The following is a 20,960-nucleotide window of genomic DNA, read 5'->3' as shown; positions in this document are numbered from 1 at the left end:
AAAGCTTTTTCTTGAAAGCAAATATTTGGATAATTTTCTTTCTCAGAAATCCTACATTGAGTGAAATGACTTTGCTCAATGCCATGAGGGATCAAAAAAAAAAAAAATAGTCTGATTCATGCTAAGAGAAAGGACTTTGTGCTAAGGGGTGAAGCAATGAAAATACTCCAATGTAAGTAAAATATGATGCACATAAACAAAAGCAATTTTCTTTGTAATGAGGGAAGGGACTCAGCTTTCACTCTCCATACAAGTACAAAGACTTATTAATATGTAGAGCAAACACAAAATATAGCAGTAAGGGTGGAGGGGGGAAGAGATTTCAAGAGAAAATACTAATCTAAAAACTGCTATTGACATCTGTCAAGATAATATTGTGGCATAAAATTTGGGAAGAGCTTTCAGATTAAAATTTTGAGCTTCATAATTGAGAAAATGGCAAACAATAAAAAACTAACATAAGTGGTTTTTTTCCAGTCAGGGAAAAGAAATCAATCTCTTGTCAAGGTGTTTTCAACAGAATTTTTCAATCTTTCATGTGATTGTCCCTCATTTTCAAATCTTGTCGGGGATCTGCATATTAGAGCTGTCCCCAGGATGTCTGAAGTCATGCTAACAACCAAATTAATAGTTTGCACACCTATAATGATTTTTATTTTCAAAAAGCAGGTAGCCATTGTCACTTAAACCGACTTAAAAATTTAATATGTTTAGAGCAGAGATGTGTTTTGCTAGCAAAAGAAACAATCATTTCATATTCCCTCAAATGCAATCAGGAAGAGATGATGATGATGAGACAATGGTCCTTTATTGCCTACCCCTTTGTGTTTGCAAGTCACCTTGCATCAGTTTGATAAAAGACTGCATGAAATAACTCCCAGACATATACTAGGAAACTGGCAACACAGTTTATTTTCATTTTATGGGCATGCTAGCACTCAATTCAGATCCTCTGCTCTGTGTCTGGGCATACATATTTCTTTCATACTCACTTTTCCACTTACTATCTTCCTATACTTCAGCGCATTTCTTTGCATCATAACTTCTCCATGCCTTTTCCAATTTTATTCTATTTTGAGGCTCAGTTCAATGCCGGTTCTCATTTTCTGAAACAGTTGAATTATTTTGATTAAGAAATATCCATGCATGAAAGTGAGGCTGAGAAAGGCACCAGAAAGAAATCTCAAGCCTGCCTATTTAAAATCTAGGAGAGCTTGAAGCCACAAAAAGCATCCTCTGCTGTTAGAAGACACCAGGAAATTTTTAGTCAGATCAGCAATTTCTACCTCACCTCTAAGTCCTTCCTTTTTGGTGGAGCAGGGGATGTGCCTAAAGAGGCAAGAACAGAGGATCCTGCTCAGGTGGTAAAATTATGCATCAATTGGATGAAAGACCCAATAACAACCCATTCATTTAATTGCCTAAAATATGCCAGGATTTCACTCAAAATCATCTCAGGCTTGTGATGCTAAATTATTTTTATTCATAGTGAGTTCAAAGGGAGCTAATGACTCAGCCCCTTCTACAAGTGAACATTAACAAACAAGATGGCCAGGCAGAGACAGGACCAAAGGGAGAAATCCTTATGGACAAGAGGTCTGGCTCTCTGGAGATAAAAGGGTTTATCTCAGGGTTGGCAGCCTGGAAAACAGCTGTTAGGGAAAGCTGAAAACTCCTTTGTCAGCACATTTGCCAACAGGCTGGCTGTGCATCGTGAGGTAAATTCACCTTCACCAGCAGTTGTCCCAGCTGCTGAGGGCTGCCTTCAGGTGCTTTGGGTCCTGATGCACAGGACTCCAGTTCACAAAACAGAAGAAAGGACAAAAACAATCCAGCCTCTTATCCCCAGCACCACCTTGGACCACTTACTGTGAAAACCCACAGCAGCAGCAGGTGGGGCACAGAGCAGGTCCCTTGTCCTGAGCTGGGCAGTGTGTTTCCTCAGAAGACATCCCTGGTCGGTGCTAGAGCACCATCACCTCATCCCCTTCCACAGCACACAGCACAGCCACCTGCCACAGACCTCCTGGTGACACCTGGGGCAGTGCTCTGCAGGTTTGTGTGACCTGGCTTGGTACAGACACGCCAGGCTCCACTCCTGGGTGTCATCAGAGAGAGCAGTTTCACTGCTGTGACATTTTGTGCCAATCAAATTTGCTGGATTAATTTCTCTGATTATGTCAGATTTATTTTTTTTTCCCGATAACTGTCTGAAGTTAAGGTAATTTTTGTTCTGGCAAACATCAAATATCTTTCTTTTGGAGAAAAAAAAAAAAAAAAAAAAAAAAACAAAAACCCTCAGATGACTTATTTTAGATTTGTGTGTTTTCCATAAGTTGAAATTTTGAAAAATATTTTGAGGCTTAAATCCCCAAATGATCTGTTTTATCACTCCACTGTAAAAGACAGTTTGAAACAGAGTTTCATATATTATTTAAAGCCTTGTAGATTTGTTATTTCCTGACGGCCATTCTAATTTCATGAAGTGATTCTGTGTACTAGAATTTTCTCAGCAAAGCTGTCTAAAAGATTTAGGTTAAAAATAATAAATATATCATGAAAATAGTAAAAATGTCACAAATCAGTAAAGGAAACTCAGAGAATTTTTGAATGTTAAAAGCAATATGGAGGACTGGTGCAGTAAAGAAAAGATATTTTAATTTTCAGAGAATTCAAAAATGGTTTTCACTGGTTTGGGTTACAGGTAACATCCTTAAATGAGTGCCTTGTCTATCAAGTGCTATTTTTTAAATTTTCCTTAGGTATACCAGTAAAATGGTCCTAAAATTCTCTACACAGCCTCTTTCTGTAAATAATCAAATAAGAAACATCACAGTTACAGCCCAGATTTCCATGACTGCAATTGCTTCTCTGTTAATGAAGAATCTTAGATCCCCCAGAACAATACTGTGGAAGGGGAGGAGGTTTCCCTTGGCCTTGCAGCACAGCACTCTGTGGAAGGACTCTGGCACATCTCTGCTGCACCAGGGCAGTCCTGACCATGATAAGTGGCACATTGCATGAAATGATGCAGATAACCACAGGTTGCTCTGCCCAGTGTTGTTTTTTGTCTGAGATTTTGGTCCAGTAAACAGGGAATTTGTTTCATGGAAAGTCTCATACTGTAGTCTTTATAGGAGATTGCCTTGTGTGAATGAAAATAATACATCCTCCCTTTATAAGCAGGGCATCATATACCCTGAGTAACAATTAAAGAATTACCAGAGCCAATGAAGGCATCCAGAAATCATGCTGCCTAAAGTACTTCAGCCTCGGGGTAAAAAAAATTAAATTAAAGACAATAAAAATGCACAAAATCTTCACCTTGATGCAAGACAAGTGAAAGGCACTACTCCTCAGGCCACTGCTGGCCACAAGTGTCATCATCTTGGAAAAACAGAGGTGCAACCTACAATCCCCTCTGACACAGAGAAGCACAGCCAAGGACTCCCTGCAGAGATCAGGAGTAGCCAGTGATGTAAAGGGGAGCTTCCCAACATGAGCCCCTGCTGCTGCTCACTGTGCCAGTGCTCTTTCTTTCTTCTAAGGCTTTCTTTCTGGTCCATATGCAGAGGAAATGCAGATGTCTCTTGTGAGGGGGTGGAAGGCACTGTGGAATAGCTGCTTTCCAAAGCTATAGAAGTTAAGGCAACTGCAATAATGCATTTGACTCATCCTGTACTTGGCATTGAGTCAGCATCTTAGAGCAGAGGAGGGATTGCATGCTGCAAGGTCACACACAACCAGTGACAATCAGCCTTACAGGCATAAGAAGCAGGAGCAGCTTATTTCAGTCACTTTAGTAAAATCATTATAGAAAATGGTTACCCAGGACTAAAGGGATTCTAAACTCTGATCCATAACCAAGCTGATGTCATGCAGCAGGAAGAGGCTGGAAGCTGGTGTGTGCCCCTCCACAGTGTGCCTGACTCATGTTCTCACTGGCATGACTTGCTTGAATGAAACAATCAGTGCTGTCTGTGGATGCCATCCTGGTCTTCACCAGACAGTCCATATTGGGGCTAATATCAGATGGTGTCAGCTGTGTTAATGTAGGAGAGAAAGGGATCTCTCACTCTTTGTTGCCAGCATGCCACTCTCAGTCTTGGCTTGGTGAGGATGTTGTGGAGTGGATGGGAGCAGTCTTATGGCTTTCCTCCTTAATTCCTCCCAACCCTCTCATGGAAGTGGACATTAGCTGGGCAAGGGTCAGATAGGGGCAGCCCGTTCCCACTACAGACGGAATGGAAAGCAAGGACACAAATTTTGTTAGCACATATCTTGATTTTCTGTAAACCAGTTGTTTATTTTCTTAATTTTTTAATAGCTCTTAGAATTTTTCTGCCTTTGTGCCTAATCTACTTTTTCTTGAAAACTGCTCTCCCTCTTCAGCTACTACCTGATGGGTTTGGGGTGAGGATGAATTATAAAATTGCCATCAAAGGAAGATTACTATGCATTTGCTTTCTTTTTTGGTCGTATCCATACCTGAACATTTATTTCTCTTGCTGCCATTCATCGAAAGAAGTTTTAAAAGGCCTGCTACTAATGAGGAATTTCATATATTAACTCCCCAGCTGATGTAGTAGCATACAACAGACATTCAGCTTAGTTTTATGCAAGGCAACTTGGGTTCCACAGAACAATTTCACCATCCTACAGGGAAAATCAGGCACTCAACATATTTAGAGTTTGCTGGAAATTTTTCAACTGAAAAGATTTCCAATATAAACCAGGAGCATTATTGATGAAAATGTGATTACAAATTACATTATGAACTGCCTCTTGATATGATTGTTTATTTGGTTTTGTTGGTACCTATCCAGCTGGCTAGAGAAAAATAATTGTCTTCCAGGTTTTCTTTCTACATTTTTTAGTCAGTTTTCTGATGGAAAATATTGAGGGGGAAAATGGCAACAAGCAAAACAAAGCAGCATTTTTCAAAATACTGTTTGTTTAGAAAAAAAAATGTCCATTTCTCACTCCTTGAAATCTTAACAGCTCTAATTCTTATGTATACATAAAAGAAAAAGAAGAATTGTTCCACTAACTTGTCCCCTTAAGCTGAAATGTTGCCCATATGTCTTGCCTGCCCATGGCTGCTAGCTATTTTTCATCACATTTTGCCTATTTACATCCTTTCTCCACCCCTTCCACAGCCCCATGCCATTTGCAGAACACTTGCAGGTGCTGTTTTTCCCTGGCATTCCCTGGGCTCTCCTGCACTGGGTGACTGTTCAATGCAGTGTGTTGGCAGAGCTCCACGTGGAGCAGTCGCCAAGACTTCCCCTCTCTCCCCCTTGGTGTATGAATGAGTGCAAAATAAACTCAGCAGAAATTCACATTCAGGCTTACATGGACTGAGCAGGGAGTTTTGATGGGCTGACCAAACTTATCAAAAGTTTTCACTTTTCTTTCAGCCATGGGGAGAAGGGTTGTCACATCTTCCAAGTAAACTCTGTATATGAAAAGATCTGCACACGGTTAATGAAAGTCACAGGAGCAGCTCAACTGTGCTGTTAGGTCCAGAGCATGAGAGATCATATATCACTGTAACCTACCTAACCTTCCCTGTACTAAATGACAAACTGCTGCAAATAGCCTTTGGGTCAGGTCTCACATTCACTAAAATACTTGTCCTTCAGCTGAGGACTCTGTTGAACTCATATATCACACAGCATCTTAAATCACACAGACTTGCATAAATGCTAAATACTAATTAAGATTGAAAAAATTACTGAAAGATAAAGTCTATGAAATAGGTCAAATCAAGGCTTAGTTATATTTAGAATTTATCTTTTTAGATTACCTCAGAAAGATAGAAGACTGTAATTTTTTATGTGTTTATTAAGTTGTTACTGTACTTTGTGCTGCAACTCATATCATCCTCCAAAGCCTTTCAGACTACAGCTCGTGCTCAGTCAGAAAAGGATTTCCAGTTGGACACTTCAAGAAGCAGAATGTGACAGCCTTGTTGAGCTCACAGGGGCTTGGCTGGTGCTAAGAAGTTTTTCAACTTGTCTTTAAACAGGACATGTCTGCTGATTAATGGTTCCTAACAAGCAGATCTCAAAAGGCTTTATTTGAAAGATTTTATTTCACAGAGCATTGTTTGCTGGTGAAATGTCATTTGAAACCTTTCAAGGACTGGTCTAAAAACACATTTTGAAATAAAACAGGGACAAAACAATGCAGTAATCATGAATTTTAAGCATTTCTCCATGCATACTAAATGATTTCTGAGCAGTGTTTCTGCCCTGAGGAATGAGCATGTTAAGAACAAACAGCGAAATAGTCAGCAGACACTGAAGAAAGAGAAAACAACAGACAATTTATATATCAAATCAGTCATTTCCTTGAAAGTACCACAGCAGCAGTGTTGGGATTTTTTATGTGACAGAAGGCAGGAAGGTAGCAGATATGCTCAGGGAGGTCAGTCAGTAAATATAGAGCTTTTAGGTGATGGAGAAGCTGACAAACTGGCTGATTTGATGTGAATTGAATTGCACTGAGGTTTTTGGAACTGAGTAGCATAACTTCGTGTAGGGCACACAGTATAAATAATGAAAAAGAGAAGGAGGCATCCTACTGAGTCATATGTTTTGAGATAAGATATGAGTTGCTGGCAGGGACATGCAGGACCTATTCTGAGCACAGCTGCAGATGAGAGGACTCAGAAGAGAGAGGTGACAAGGGAAGAGAGAAGGAGATACAGTGCAGGAGGTCAGGAGGAGTCACACACACATGACAAGCATTTGTCTTCTGCATTTCAAAATATGACGTTAGCACAGTAGCTATATTTGATAATAACAGTATAAACACGTTTATTCCAGTCCTCTCTCCATTCCTAGAAATCAAACACAGAGGGTGGCATTGCAGTACCTCGATTTACAGTCTGACATTTTCCCTTTTGCACCTGGGCAGTTGCAAGTGTGTTATGACTGCTGGGCTCTCACTCAGCAGCCCCAGATGCAGAGGTGTGATCCCCTTCAGCAGCTGAGCTATAGCCCGTGCTCTGCTGCCTGCAGTTCTGAGTTAGTCCCTAGAAAACTATTACCAGCTGGTGGAATTTAAAGAAGGTCCAAAAGCTGCTTTGAATTACACCCCAGCTGTGATTAATGTAGGAATGTAGTGGGAACTGAGCTTCTGTGAAAACTGCATGCCAAGGTTGCACAAGAAAAGGAAAGAAAGAGCCCGACATATTTGTTTTAAAAGTCACAATATATCCGCAGATTTAAAATGAACATTTAAAAGGAATTCAGACAAAATTGTGATTGTTAGGTGTTTGATACATCTTCTGATTAGCCTTTGTTGGAATTATCTGTGCTGAAGAATAATTATCTATACACAATTCCCTGCATTAGCATTATAACCTAATCACATCTCTATAGTTTTCTGTATGACTTTTTAAATTGGTTCTGTAATAGCCTCAGTGTAAAAAACAGTAACCTGAAGTGATTAGTCATTTATTATTTCTCCTGTCCCTGACTCAAAAGAAAAGAGATGAGCTAATCAATTCCATACTACTGCACAATCTTTTTCCAGAAGCAGATAGAAGTACCAGAAACTGCTTTTAGGGGGCAGAAAATCATTTCAACTCTTTCCCCAAAAGACTGCACAAAGTTTGATGTGGAGTTCTTACAATATCTTCCTTTAAACCACTCTGGGTTTATTTGCATCAGAAAATTCTTGTAATTATGTGTAAAACAATGTGTTGTTGTGTGTCAAAGACTTATGTAACAAAAAGGAGAAATATACTCCTTTTATGTTCAGCACTATCTTATTGATAGAAAATTTTTCTCTACATTAATAAATATTAAACAGCAAAACACAATTCCAATCAAACTATACTTATGAAAGTACCACATGTCGAAGTTATAACTGGCAGCTAAGTATTATGCTTTACAGTTTAGAGTAAGATTAACTGGCACTCTCCTATAAATCTTAAAAGCATAAGGGCTAAGCAGCTAGTTTTGCATCTTGAGACAGAAAAACAGAGGTTGTATCTAAGGTGTATTTTTAATATTCTTAATTTAATATACCATTCTATACATATATATATTAAAAATATGTAAAAATTATAACAAAAGTTTAAAAAGGCATTAAAAAGTGAACAAAATAAGTATATTGTATGGTTTTATGAGAATACTTCATCTTATATATGATTTCTGTAGATTGTGACAATATAGCTTTATGTTAAGCATTATTTAAAGGCTTAAATAAATGCACATGTGACCACTATTAGAAGAACACGATTCCTATGGCTGAGGAACGGCTGAGGGAGCTGGGGTTGTTCAGCCTGGAGAAAAGGACACTCAGGGATGACCTCATCACTGTTTACAGCATTCTGAAAGGTGTTTGTGGTCAGGTGGGGTTGGTCTCATTCTCTGCAGCAACTGAAAGAACCAGAGGACACTGTCTCAAGCTGCACCCAGGGAAATACAAGTTGGATATTGGGAAAAAGTTTTTCGTGGAGGTGGTGGACTGCTAAGTGGTGGAGTGCTAACATATCCCTGGATGTGTTTAAAAAAAGACTGGATGTGACACTCAGTGCCATGGTCTAGTTGAGGTGACAGGGCATGGGTTGGACTTGATGATCTTGGAGGTCTTTTCCAACCCAGCGATTCTGTGAAGACAATATTGTTAAAAATATAGATGTCTCTATTTAATTTAGTATGCATGTCACCAATGCACTCAGTTAAACACATCTTTTCATGTTAATCAACGTGCACAGATAGAGAAAGGACCTAACTAGAACAGTTTGAATCTAATTGAAATGAAGAAAGAACATATTTTAAGACATGGAACTGGGACATGGATATTCTTAAACACTTTGCTGTCAGCAAATAGTGGTTAAGTGAAAGAGAAACTTGCTTGGACATTCTGAGTCCTAATGAAGTATCTTAAATTCAGTGACCATCCTTCTCTGCTAATGTCCATCCTATTTTGTTATCCCCTTTTATCTTATTTTATCCTGCCCCGTACTTCTTCTTCTTCTTTTTTTTTTTTTTTTTTTTTTTTTTTTTTTCCAGACAGAGTATATAATGGTCAAAGATTAATAATAATGGTCAAATCAGAGGTGCAAGAGGATAGAATTTGCACTGGCAAGCTGATGATATCAGGTGCTATTACCAATTCATTTGCTTAAAATTGCAGATCTAGCAACAGAAAACTAAGAGGGAGCTTATATCTCCCTGAGTCACCCTCAAAAGATGTAACAACAAACCCATAGCATCAATCTGACTCATGTTGCATGGAGGCTGAAATGCTCTTGCTCAGCATTGTCATGACCCCAGTGCTCTGCAGGTTTGTATTTTGTGGGATGTCTTGTAATGATCTGCTCTATCTCCCATCCTGCAGACTCTCAGACATGCACTGGAAAGGTAACCTTGGGCACCAGCACCAAGGAAGAAGATTTAAAGTACCACCACAAGCCTTTCACAGTCCTGCACAGCTCAATAGCATCCTTCTGACACTGGTTTTGCTAGGACTCAGCATGGTCAGCCAGAATATCTAGTTAGGTCACAAAAACCACGATTTTCTGAAAAGTCTTGGAAAAAAAATTGGCTTTCTATCAGTTTTGAGCTTATCTTTTGAACAACACATCAATACTGTTTGCAAGCTGTGCTCCATGGTCATTAAAGCTGGTCAATTGGCTGCTGATATATTGACTAGGATGGTTTTTTCATTCTATTTCTCCTCCTTAATCACTTGGATCAAGGAAATTGGGATTTATAAAATAAATTAGTCACTGAATATGCATTGTAAAAAGATGAAGGTGGGATAGAGAGAGAAAAATCAGCTCTTACTGAGACAAACAGCAATTTTATGCTTGTATGGGCAGCAGGTGCAATTGAAATGGGGCTGAAACTTGAAGAATATTTTTAATGCTTAATTTTGGTGATAAGAACCTTATTTCCTATCTATGTTTTATCCAAATACTCTGTTCCAGACAAATAGTCACAGTTCTACAAGATCAGAACAAGGTTTCCATGTCCTGTAATTAAAACACCTCTTTTTTCTCTCTTGTCTGCACATCAATTGTCATTTCAAGTAGTGACATTTGGCATTTTTGGAAGGTAGAGCCTACAGCATGTAAATTTTTTACTGTGATTGAGATATTGAATTAGTATAAGCACATGTATTAGGAAGTACAGGGCAAAACAATTCTTGGGGGAGAGCAGAAGAGTAAAGGTAAGCAGTGAGTATGTCATGACTGATAGAAGAATAAAAAATACCTGTCTTTTAATTGTGTTAGCAGAAGGTAACTCTGTGACTTTCTTTTATGATAATTTTTTTTTTTAATGGTTTACCATTTTAAATTACATGAGAGATTGAGGGGAAAACAGTACACATTGAAATATTTAAGCATGAATATGTAATTGTAGTAGAACATCTCCAAAATTTAATAGAAGCAGATATAATTTTTCAAGCAAATATTTTTAAGATATATACAGACTTTTCTTTATATATGTTTGTATATATGTACATATATGATGTCCTCTGTGACCTCACTACTTTTCACAGAAAAAAATCTGGGAATTTGATGCATTACAAATCCTAATGACATCCACCCACCACACACTAATTTATCACAACATTTTTCCTAGAAAATGGCTATCTTCCAAAAATTCGAAGCTATGGGCTACATTCTGTATTTCAGTTTCCTTTAAGGTGGACTGCAAGGCAAGCACAGCCTGAGACTCACTCAGATCCTAGCAATAGCAGGATGGGGGGATCACTTGCTTTCATGGAGAGTGACAGAACCTCAAAGAAAGCACAGTAGAAACTAAATGCCTGATTTGTTCAGAGGAAATTTCCAAATTCTGACCCCTGTTACAGGAGCTTGATGGGAAAACAGGAGTTTCAGGCTCTGTTGTAGAAAAATAGCATGGTAAGCCTGCTTGGAGGAGTTGTTGCCCTTGTGACAGGTAAAAGAAAGGAGCACCTTTGTGCACCAAGGGCAAAACAAAGTGGGAAAGTACAGAGCACAATGTGCTGCTGGTGGAGCTGCTTTTGCTGCCTCCAGTACCCACACTCTGCTTGAGAGAAAGGGGGATTCCTGCTATGGCAGTGCTGGCAATGCCCTGGCCATGCAGCTGGAGCACATCTGGCACCCAGGCAACATCCTTCACCCAGCAGCCTCTGCTGCAGCTTGTCCTGGCAGCTCCACACCCCCCAGTCCCTTCTACATACCTCTGGTAACTTCAGCATGATCAGATCAGTTTGCAAGGTTTATTGTCAGTGTGGAGGGAATGATCCCTCACTTTACACCATTCCACAGACAAGGATCATATCTTGTTAGGACAAGAGAAAATGACCTTAAGTTGTGCCAAGAGAGGTTTAGATTGATATAATGGAAAATCCTTTGTGGAAAAGGCTGTCAAGCATTGGAACAGGCTTCCCAAAGAACTGGCAGAGTCATCTAAAAGATGTGTAGAGATGGCACTTAGGGACATGGCTTAGTGGTGGACTTGGCAGTGCTGTACTGACAGCTGGACTCCATAATCTTGAGTGTCTTGCAACATAAGTTGTTCAATAACTCTGAGATTCCTTGATTCTATATTTTCTACAACAAGGCTAAATTTACACAACTCTGTAAATAGTTAATCATAGTATTGATGACAAAAAAATCTTTGTCTGAAATTATCAGTAGCTGCATGAACAGTGACAATGGCAGATACAACAGAAATTGTATAAGAACTACAGTGTACCTAGTAAAGCAACTGTTTTACATGCATCCTGCTTTTAAAAATTATTTGTCTCTGGATTGAGACAGCAGCAAGAACTGAACAACAATAAGTAATTCTTGCACAAATGCACCTTCCACTGGAACAGCTGGGAAAATCTCCTGATTAGAGATTTTTGAAACTAAATTGGACACTTCATCAAAAAGTGATAGGAGAAAGCCTACGTGGAAAAAGCACAAGATAACATATCACTTTAACCTTTCCTTCCTAGAATATGACTCAATTAAATTAAAATTATCCTGGTGTTTCACAAATCTATTTCTTAAAGGAATATATTTGATGGTCCTCAACAAGCTTGTTCCTAGGCCAGGTAAAACAGGATTAATTTTATTTTGGTTTTGCAGTAGTACTGCAAAATATAGCCTTGGTTTTTCAAAAGGAAGTGTTTTATGTATATTTATGCTTATATGATGAATATAAATATATGATGTCCATACACTAAGCAACCATCTGTGTAAAAGTTAGTGTCAGGCACTAAAATATGATTCTTTCATTAAATCAATTCCAAAAAGTTATAAAAGAGTTGTAGTACCTGGTAATCATTTTGTAACCTCTCTAGGTAAGAAATGAGTGGAGATTTTGATGCAGAGCCCATTTCTTTTTCGTACTTCCACCTGTCCCATCCTCTAGACAATCTGATCTCAGTACAGGTCCAAGGTGTTTAGCTCATTTAATACCCTCTCTCAGGATCACAAACACCAAGGGCTGCATCCACACCAGTAAGACCATGCCAGGATAGAGGCTCAAACATTCTCCTGTGGTTGCTCACTAAGAGAGGGCATTCTCCCTGACCTGCACTTGGGCTTATGCCACCTAGAACTCCCTAAGTCAATGTTCCAGCACTGTTCAGGAGGTTGCAAGTAAAATAGCTGTGATCACCCTGTTTTAAAGGGTATTTAGCCTTCTGGTTGCAAACTTCTTTTAAGGCCAGAGAGCAGGCTATGGGCTTCTTAATTCACCAGTCACAATGAAGTGTTGGATACTGCAATAGCAATGACACTTCATGACTTTATCACCTCTTGGTACCATGTGCATTCTGCCTTTTAGTGTTAACACATGGCAGAATATCAGTCTTTAGCATGAAGAAATTGTGCCTCCAGTGACACATGTGGCTGTGTGTGTGACTGCAATGGGTATGTACTGGGAGAAATGCTTATGTAAAACAAGCAAGCGTGTGCACCTTTTAGTGGAAAATCCATCTCCCTTAAATTGTATCTCCAGAGGGCTATTTAAAATGGGTTTTAGCAGCATAAAGATGCAAAATTGTTCTCAGTAATTCTTAGTACTCTTTGTGGTAGGAAAATTGTTCTCCTAATCTCATACTCCTGAGAAGCATAAAGGAAATAAAGTTATTGATATTAGTTCCTGGACTCTGAAGAAATGCCATTGCAATTTTGTCACTATACTACAGAGACTTGTAGACTTTTAATTGTTGCAAACCAATACAGAATTCAGTTAATTGCAACTTTTAAAACCTCTCTTTCTGCATAAAAGTAGGTTTAAATATTACCCCAATATGTTTCCCTTACAGATGTTTACATTGCTGGGTATGTTTGCTGGGATGTTTGTCATCCTTATTGCACATTGTAAGTTTTACTTGAGATGAAAGGACTTAGATATCACAGCAGACACAGGTTGTGCAACATCCACTGGTACCTTTGAATGTCCTTACCTATTTATGTCCCTGCCTCTAACACTTGTGTAGCCCTGCTTGCCACTGTGCTCCTGGGCCAGGATTATAAATATAAATAGGCAGGCACTTGCACACTGATCCTGTGCCAGCCTGGCTGCGGAGGAACAAGTGGCAAACACCAGGGATGGGAACTGGACACCCAGGCCAACAAAACTGTCAAATGTCCAATGCTGCCTAAAGTGCCCGTGGCCTCACACAAAGCCTTCCAGTTTCTAACACCAAAATAACACAAAATTTGAAAGGTGAGATTTGTTTAGTGAAGGTAAAGAATAGAAAAGGGGACATTCCCCAAATACTTTTCTTCTAGCTGTATCTTGATTGCCTTTGCATTCTATGGTCTCAGGTTTAGGGTTGTTGCAATTCTGAACTTCAGACAAAGCCAAAGCAGAGAATGAGACATGAGCAGGATTTTGTCCTGGGTTCTCTGATGTTCCTGCTGAGGCTAGAATTTCTCAGCTCTGTGGGGGTTTCATTTCAATCCACATCCACATTTGTGCTGGAATTAGTCTTGTTGAAGCAGGGGAATGCTTTTTCAGTTGCATTTCACCACTAATGAATACAAAACCCGATCTGATTAATAACTGGTGTGTTGCAAGCCCCAATCGACTTAGGAATAAATGATTAGCCAATGGATCTTGCTGTCAACAGAAATGATTGAGGACACAAACTGAATAGGATTAAATTTGACACCAGAATTTTAAATAATGAAAGCAGAAAAGTACTATATCCTGAGAACAACCCAATCACTGACTGAGAGAGTCAGGAACAAATTTCCCCATTAAGCAAGTTCATCAACAAATGATGATTATGTTTCACCATGTTGTTTCTTACTCATTTTGTGCCATTCAGTTCCAAGGAGAGGGAGAAGTAGGGAGAAGGAAGGAGCCAGCAGACTTTGGTCTCCCATGGAAACTGCTAGGAAAAAATTTCTCAGATTCTCTCAGTATAAAGGGAAAAACAGTCCTGAGAAAAGGGGCCTGACCCTATGTGCTCAGAGGCAGCAGAGTTAGCAGTGGGTCAGGCACACCTTATAAAGGGACAATGGCATCAGGGAGAAGGATGAACCAAGGACAGATTTTATTGAGCACTTTAGATATTGGTCCAAACTTGGGCTGAATTTCCAACCTGCCCAGAGGATAGCTCTAACCTGACCACAGAAAGAAAGCCACTACTTAGGCAAGCTGTGAGCTTGGCTTATTCATTAGTTCCTAATGGCAATTTCTGGGATTTTTAACAGTGTAATTTTGATAATCCTAATTCAGGTGCACCTGATTTGTTGCTTAACAGTTCTGAAACTTTTCTGCATGTAAACAGGTGTAAAAAAATAATACTTAGAAAAACAACTGTTTGATTTTTATTTTTTTTTTGGTCATATCAGCCTTTCTCTAATTTCAGAAAAAGTTATATGAAAAAACAGGGCAATGTATAATGGAGTATTGTATTGGAAATCAGTCTAAGTATGGTATTGGGTAGGGTCTTTTGCAAATATTGGACCAAATACTTCGAGCCAAATGTTTTACATTAGCATTAATTAGCAACCCATTCAAAGAGTTGTGCCATGCACAGAAATCACTTGCCTCCATGAATGATCATAAGGTGTTAAAAAAATTTAATACTTAAATCCTGGAAGTAAATCCTACAATTGCATCCCCAAAAGAGAATTATCTTTTGCAGATTGCATGCCAAGCTTTTTCTGAGTTATTATCACAGATGGTGAAAAATTCCCATGGCCTTATCCTCATGTTCTTTTTCTTTCCAAATGGAGTCCTTTGTGAAATACCAGTGTGATTGCATATGTTTGAACTCTGACTGTCCACTTAAACGTATGCTGCACTTCAGTGGTGTGGTCTCTGGGAGGGAGTGCTAGGCTCTGTTATTAGGAGGGTTAGAACAATTTATTTTCACCCCAAGGCCACAGAAACCCTGCCTAGCATTATCTCTGCTAGACTATACCCTAAACTGGAACAGTCAGAGCTGAGTCACAGTCTGTCATGCTGTTCTTAATCCAACAGAGATGTGAGATGCACAAAGGCAAGTCTAGTTTCTCTCTATCCTCTACACCCGGCTCCATGTTTCCATCACTTGCTTCAGCTCTCCCCAGTGATTTTTCAGCCCCAGAGTGACGGATTTTCCCACAGATCTAGTGGAAAATGAGGTATGGTTGACTCTGTGGTCTCTTGGTCATTGGACAGATGGATAAATTCAGAGAAGGTATTTCAGCTCCATCTCCCTTCCACGTGTTCCTCTACACAACGGGGAAATCATAAAGGTGAGGTCCTCTATCCTGGTGAAAGATCTTCCATGGTAGTTCAGCAATTAGGATGAACCTATTTAATTGACAGGAAAATCAGATTTAAGGTTATTCAAGTTACCTTTCCTCTTAGACCTCAGATTTTCTTGTGGTTAGATCAACTGCTATATATAAAAATGGGAATCCATTTTTACTTGGCATAGTAGGTATTCAGAATAAATCTGGAAAGTACATAGTATCAGACACCTACAAAAGAAATCAGGAGCTGCAAGTGTCATTATGGTGGGTGTGAAATTTTGTATCTGCTACAAGTTTGGGGGTGAAGGTGCCACTCACATTTTGCAGCTAAGTAGCCACTGAATTTTAGGCGTGATGTAGGGGCAGCTGGGCAGCCTGGCTGCAGCTTTTCTGGTGTGCACACTGTTTGTCATCTGATAGGCACGAGCTGCCTTCCCAGCAGTCCTGCCCTCATCCTTCACCCTCCTGCTGCTCCGTGGAGCTGGCTGCAGTGGCTGTGCATTCACAGCTCCTGGGGGACAGCCCATCACACCACACAGGGCCATTGCCTCCCTTCCCACTGGTGGAGCAGTATAGATCAGCTGGAGCATGCTGCTGAGCTTGGCACCTAATGGGCTTTCTGGTGAGTAGTGATACAAGCCTTGTGTGTCTGGTGCTGGTACATGGAGTACAAACCGCAATGAAATGGATCTGTTCCACAAGAAATACAATTTTATGCTTCCTAATTGAGTAATTAATTTAGTATTGTCTACTATTTCACAAATGTCAGGGGATAAAGTTGAGAACAAGTGGTTGCTGTACTTGCATCAGGAACTGAGGGCTAAAGAGTTGTGCAAAACTGGTAGTATACAGAATTGATTTTCAGATTAATGTTTAGATGGATTTGAATAGAAAGTTAATTTTACTTTTTCATTTACTGATTCAATTTGAACCCTCTCCCAACAGAATTAGAACACAGATTTAAAGTCTTGTCTTTTTTACTGATCTCTCTGAGTGTCCTTGAAAGTCCTTCTTTATTTTCACTTCATACTCTTTTCCACTGGGAAATGCATATTGTCCTGTAACTCTAAACTAGTAAGAGACAAGTGTCAAGAAAAATTGGATGCTTAAATCAAAATTGATTTGCACAGCTAAGATAACAGCTATTTCATACAGGTGTGGGCTAGCCTATGGAAATTTTGAAAAATTAATAATATAATTATTAATATTCTAAAATATTCTCAGTGTGCTTCATCCACATTATATTAATCTTATCCTCTGAAAACACTCTGGAATAAACTTTAGTTCAGTGATGGTAAAATCACTTAGTGGAAATTGGAAAATGATAGTAAAAGTTATGTGTAGTATGAGCATGTACTAATTTTCTATATATTATTTTAATATTACATGTACCTATGTGTGTAGAAAATTAGAGCTCTATACCAGAAAAGCCCAGAGAAGAGGAGACAACATTTTGCTTGGTATTGCATCAGTTCCACACTACTGAAGAATCCATTTTATTTAGGGAGAATCCCCATGAAAGCAATGAAGGCAGTCAATGAGATGCTTTGCCCAAGTGGGAAGACTCTGATCAAGTGTGTCTAAAATGTGCCATAGAAAAGACACGATTGTCCATTTTATGGCATGTTGGACTTCACACAGAGTCTGCTTCTGGCAAAGAACATTTCTAAGGAATCACATCCAATAAATGAATCCTCCAGGCTCTTGTTTTCAATGCTGTGTGCATTTCTTTGGTGTGAAAACTTCTGTGGAGGTTTGATGAGCTAAAAATTCTCTGAGGTGGTGTGCTGAGACTCTAGGCAAAATACTGATAATGTTGTATCTCCTGGGCATCTGTACCCCGTCTCTTCTATATTCAAAAATCAATATGTGATGTTATGGTTTTAGAAGGCCCACTGTAGGCAAGTGGCTATTAAAATGACATTAATGGTGCCTTAGGCAAATTGATACTTGCTAAGCATATGGATAGTATTATTAGCATGACATATGCCTGTCATCTAAGTATAGTCATCAGCATCTCTGAGGCAGAAGGTGCCTACTCCATGGGTCAGTTCTCTGGTGAAATATATAGAGAGTTGAACTGAAACTAAGTAATTTTTGAACCCACAGCAATTGGGAGAAACTACTTGATCCCTTCACTTTCCACATAACCCTGAGACTGAAGGAAAATCTGCAGTTACCTGAGGGGAACAAAAGGTGCGGAGGGTGCCTTCATCCCACAAATAAAAACACACGACAGCATTGCACCTGAGGTGTGATGAAGTGTCCAATATGTGTGTGTCAGTGGCTCCACAGGCTGTGTTCTGTGTGTTTGGAAACTAAATCTTTCTTCCTCCTATTGACTTCTTGCCCTCTGGTACATTGAGTTGGCTGCTTGAGATGCTTTCACTAAGTACAAAGTCAATTGACTGTAAGTAGTGATGAAGAAAATGTTGTGTGATTAATATTACAGTTCAAGCTCCTCTGATCAGTCACAGAAAGAGCAGTCAAATAAACTCAACTTCATTTCAGAGAATCACACACTGTTAATGGTGGAGAGTCTGCTTGGAGCCCAAAGGGGAAAAACAAGCCACTTGAGGCAAATCTCTCTTCTTTTACATAGAACAAACTAGTTGAGCAGTGTTAAAAGCTGCTTATTGATTTGTGCCCACTCTGAAAGCCATGCAGTGATGTAAATGAAAATGTGTCAAGAGTCAATATTGATTTTTTTTTTCTTTTTCTTCTTCTCTTTTTTTTAAAGCAAGGCCACCCCACTTGGGAAATGCTGTTAGCTATACCTCTAGGCTTGTCAGTAAGTGAAGTAAGATCCTTTTCCACAAGACTACATATGTCCAGACATCAAATTTACTTCTTTTACTGAGGTAATATGGACACCATGCTGAGAGCATGCTACGTTGACAAAACTTGGGGTTTTTGAGAAAATTGTTAGGTGAAGAAAAGGAAATGACAAAGAAGAAATCAAATCTTATAGAAGATAAATTTACAGGGCTGAGTTTGCAGTCTAATACTTACACAGTAGACCAAATTTTTTGTTTTGAATCTTTTCTTGCAATAGATTTGTGTAGCAATATAAAATATATTCAGCAAGATCCAAGGACAAGGAAAGGGTAGAAAGGGAATCCTGTTGTCCCTAGAGGGGTGTGGATTCAGCTGGTGGAAACCTGGCAGGGGTTTCCTTTCAGAAGGAGGGTGTTTGCAGATAGAAGATGGACAAGAGTCTCTCTTTCAAGCAAAGGCTTGCAGAAGAGTAATGGGTGATCCCTGAAGGGTAATCCAAATTCATTATTTGTTGACTTCACACCGTGTTTAGCAGTTTAAAAAAATACAGCCAACAGTTGCCTGTTTTCTTCCCTGAAGAATCAGATGTAAACTGTAATAACTGCTGTGCTCAAAATCAATGCTACAGCTTTTTTTATTAGATTAGAAACTGCAACCAGGCTCTTTTAAGTAAAATTTCTACCTTGTTAACTCTTAGCAAGTAATATTCTTCCAGGTCTTTGACAAAAGCTCCTTCTCTGTAGCCAAGATAATCTTTTTTCAATCTGTGCCACAGAATCTGGCAACTAATTGCTTACACCTCAATTAGAGGTGACAAGAGGATGTGGCAGAGAGCCCATTGCAGCTCTGATCTTCTAAGAATGAACAGCTATCCTCAAGGGAGGGTCATATTTAGTGTGGAGTCAGGCTTGTGAGATTTTTTTTACTTTACTGGCACTTTTAAGGGTTTTGAATATTTCCACAGCTCCTAGCTTTTCTTCCTGGACAGAGGAAACATGTTTCCTTGATGGCTGTGTCTCTCTTCTCTTTATTCATCTGTCTCTGCTTTCCTCTTTCCATGAAAGATAAACATTTCTCCTATCTCTATATCTAAACACAGGAAATCACCAACTCAACTATAGTCTTCCTGGGGTGACAAAAGAGCTATTTCAAACTAAAAATAAATAAACAGAGAAATTAAATTCTAACTTGGAGAAGAAACTAGACTAACTATCACAGTGGCAAAATGGCAGCCTTCCAGCTACTGGCAGAAAAAGGTGCCCCAAACTAACTGGTGGCAAATCAAAAGTGCAACTCCAAACTCATTAAGTGTGTGGAAACGTTCCTATCAATTTCATGTTGCTGAGGATCAGATGATTAAAATAGAAGTTCATTTTTAAGACTCCTGCAAATTGAATTTGGGTTTCTATTAAAGGCTGCAACTGTTATAAATGTTATAAATGGATGGCTGGGCTGATGAACTGAAAGTTGTTCAGTGAGAGATGTACACATGGCTCACACTTTATTTTTCATCATCTCAGACAGGTTTTTGATCCTTTTATTTGCTTTTTTCTTTTTTTTTTTTAACATTTTGTTGTCAAAGAGAAACATAATGCAGTAATTTTTTCTTTGTTTTTTTAAGAAACACAAGGGTAATAACATCCTCTGTATAAACTAGATGTAATCTGTCACAAATGTGGAAATAAGGCAATACTGATGTTGTCCATGAATTCTGTCTGCTTTGTCAGACAGCTTGCTTTCAATTTTGTGTTGTAACCATTCAAATTTATTATTATTAAAGTTCAGGCAGAGGGAGATAGAAGAAGACATAAAACTATTCCACTGCTCTGCTATGTTTTGTGCATAACGTGCAGAGATAGTCACTCAGTGGAATTCCATAAAAGAGGAAACTAACAAGAAATATGAAAAGCAAAATACTTACAAAATTGATGCATTTTATCAATCTGTTTTAAAAATGTACAAATGAGAGTGATCTGGTGTTAACTCCTTTCTAAACATTGTACTTGTGTCACAATAATGTTCTCTGTGAAAATGTTTTTTATTTGTTGACACCACAAGTTCCAGTGCTGCCTCACACTTTTCTATTCTGGGCACAACAACTGAATACAAGTGTCTTCAGCCAAATTTGGAAACACCTACTTCTGTAAATCTGAAGAGTTAAACAGGATGGGGGACTGTAAGTTAGACCCTCTTAGGTGCTCTGGCATTTGGAAGATAGGAACTGACATGCAGAGGATTTAGATATCATCTCCTGGACCCTGGTGTAGTGCTCCAGATTGGAATTTTGCAGGAACCACCTCAACTAATAAGGAATGAAAAAATGCTCTGGCCAGGCAAACACCTTCTTTCTCTTGACATCCTTGACTGCAAATCCTGCCTTAAAAATTGGTGCCAAGCCTTCTTTCTGTTTTTATGAAAGAATCAGACACAACATTATTTCACATTTTTCCTTGATATTTATTTCGTTCAT

General features: G+C 39.0%; 1 protein-coding gene across 4 annotated transcripts in view; it reads left to right on the top strand.

The window, feature by feature from the left end:
- The window catches only part of HS3ST5 (heparan sulfate-glucosamine 3-sulfotransferase 5), a 189,109-nt gene that overhangs the window by 140,754 nt on the left and 27,395 nt on the right, over positions 1–20,960 (top strand). The window contains exon 1 of one of the 4 annotated variants that reach the window (XM_079326471.1): positions 16,257–16,334. The exons of 2 other annotated variants lie outside the window; for them this stretch is intronic. The gene's annotated coding sequence lies outside the window, so the exon portion shown is untranslated. Of the gene's footprint in view, positions 1–16,256; positions 16,335–18,465; positions 18,574–20,960 lie in introns of those variants that run through there. One more of the 4 variants, XM_079326473.1, reaches the window with a different exon arrangement.

The sequence above is a fragment of the Erithacus rubecula genome, assembly GCF_903797595.1.
Source record: "Erithacus rubecula genome assembly, chromosome: 2".
NCBI lineage: Eukaryota > Metazoa > Chordata > Aves > Passeriformes > Muscicapidae > Erithacus > Erithacus rubecula.
This window is presented reverse-complemented; position numbering and strand designations above follow the sequence as displayed.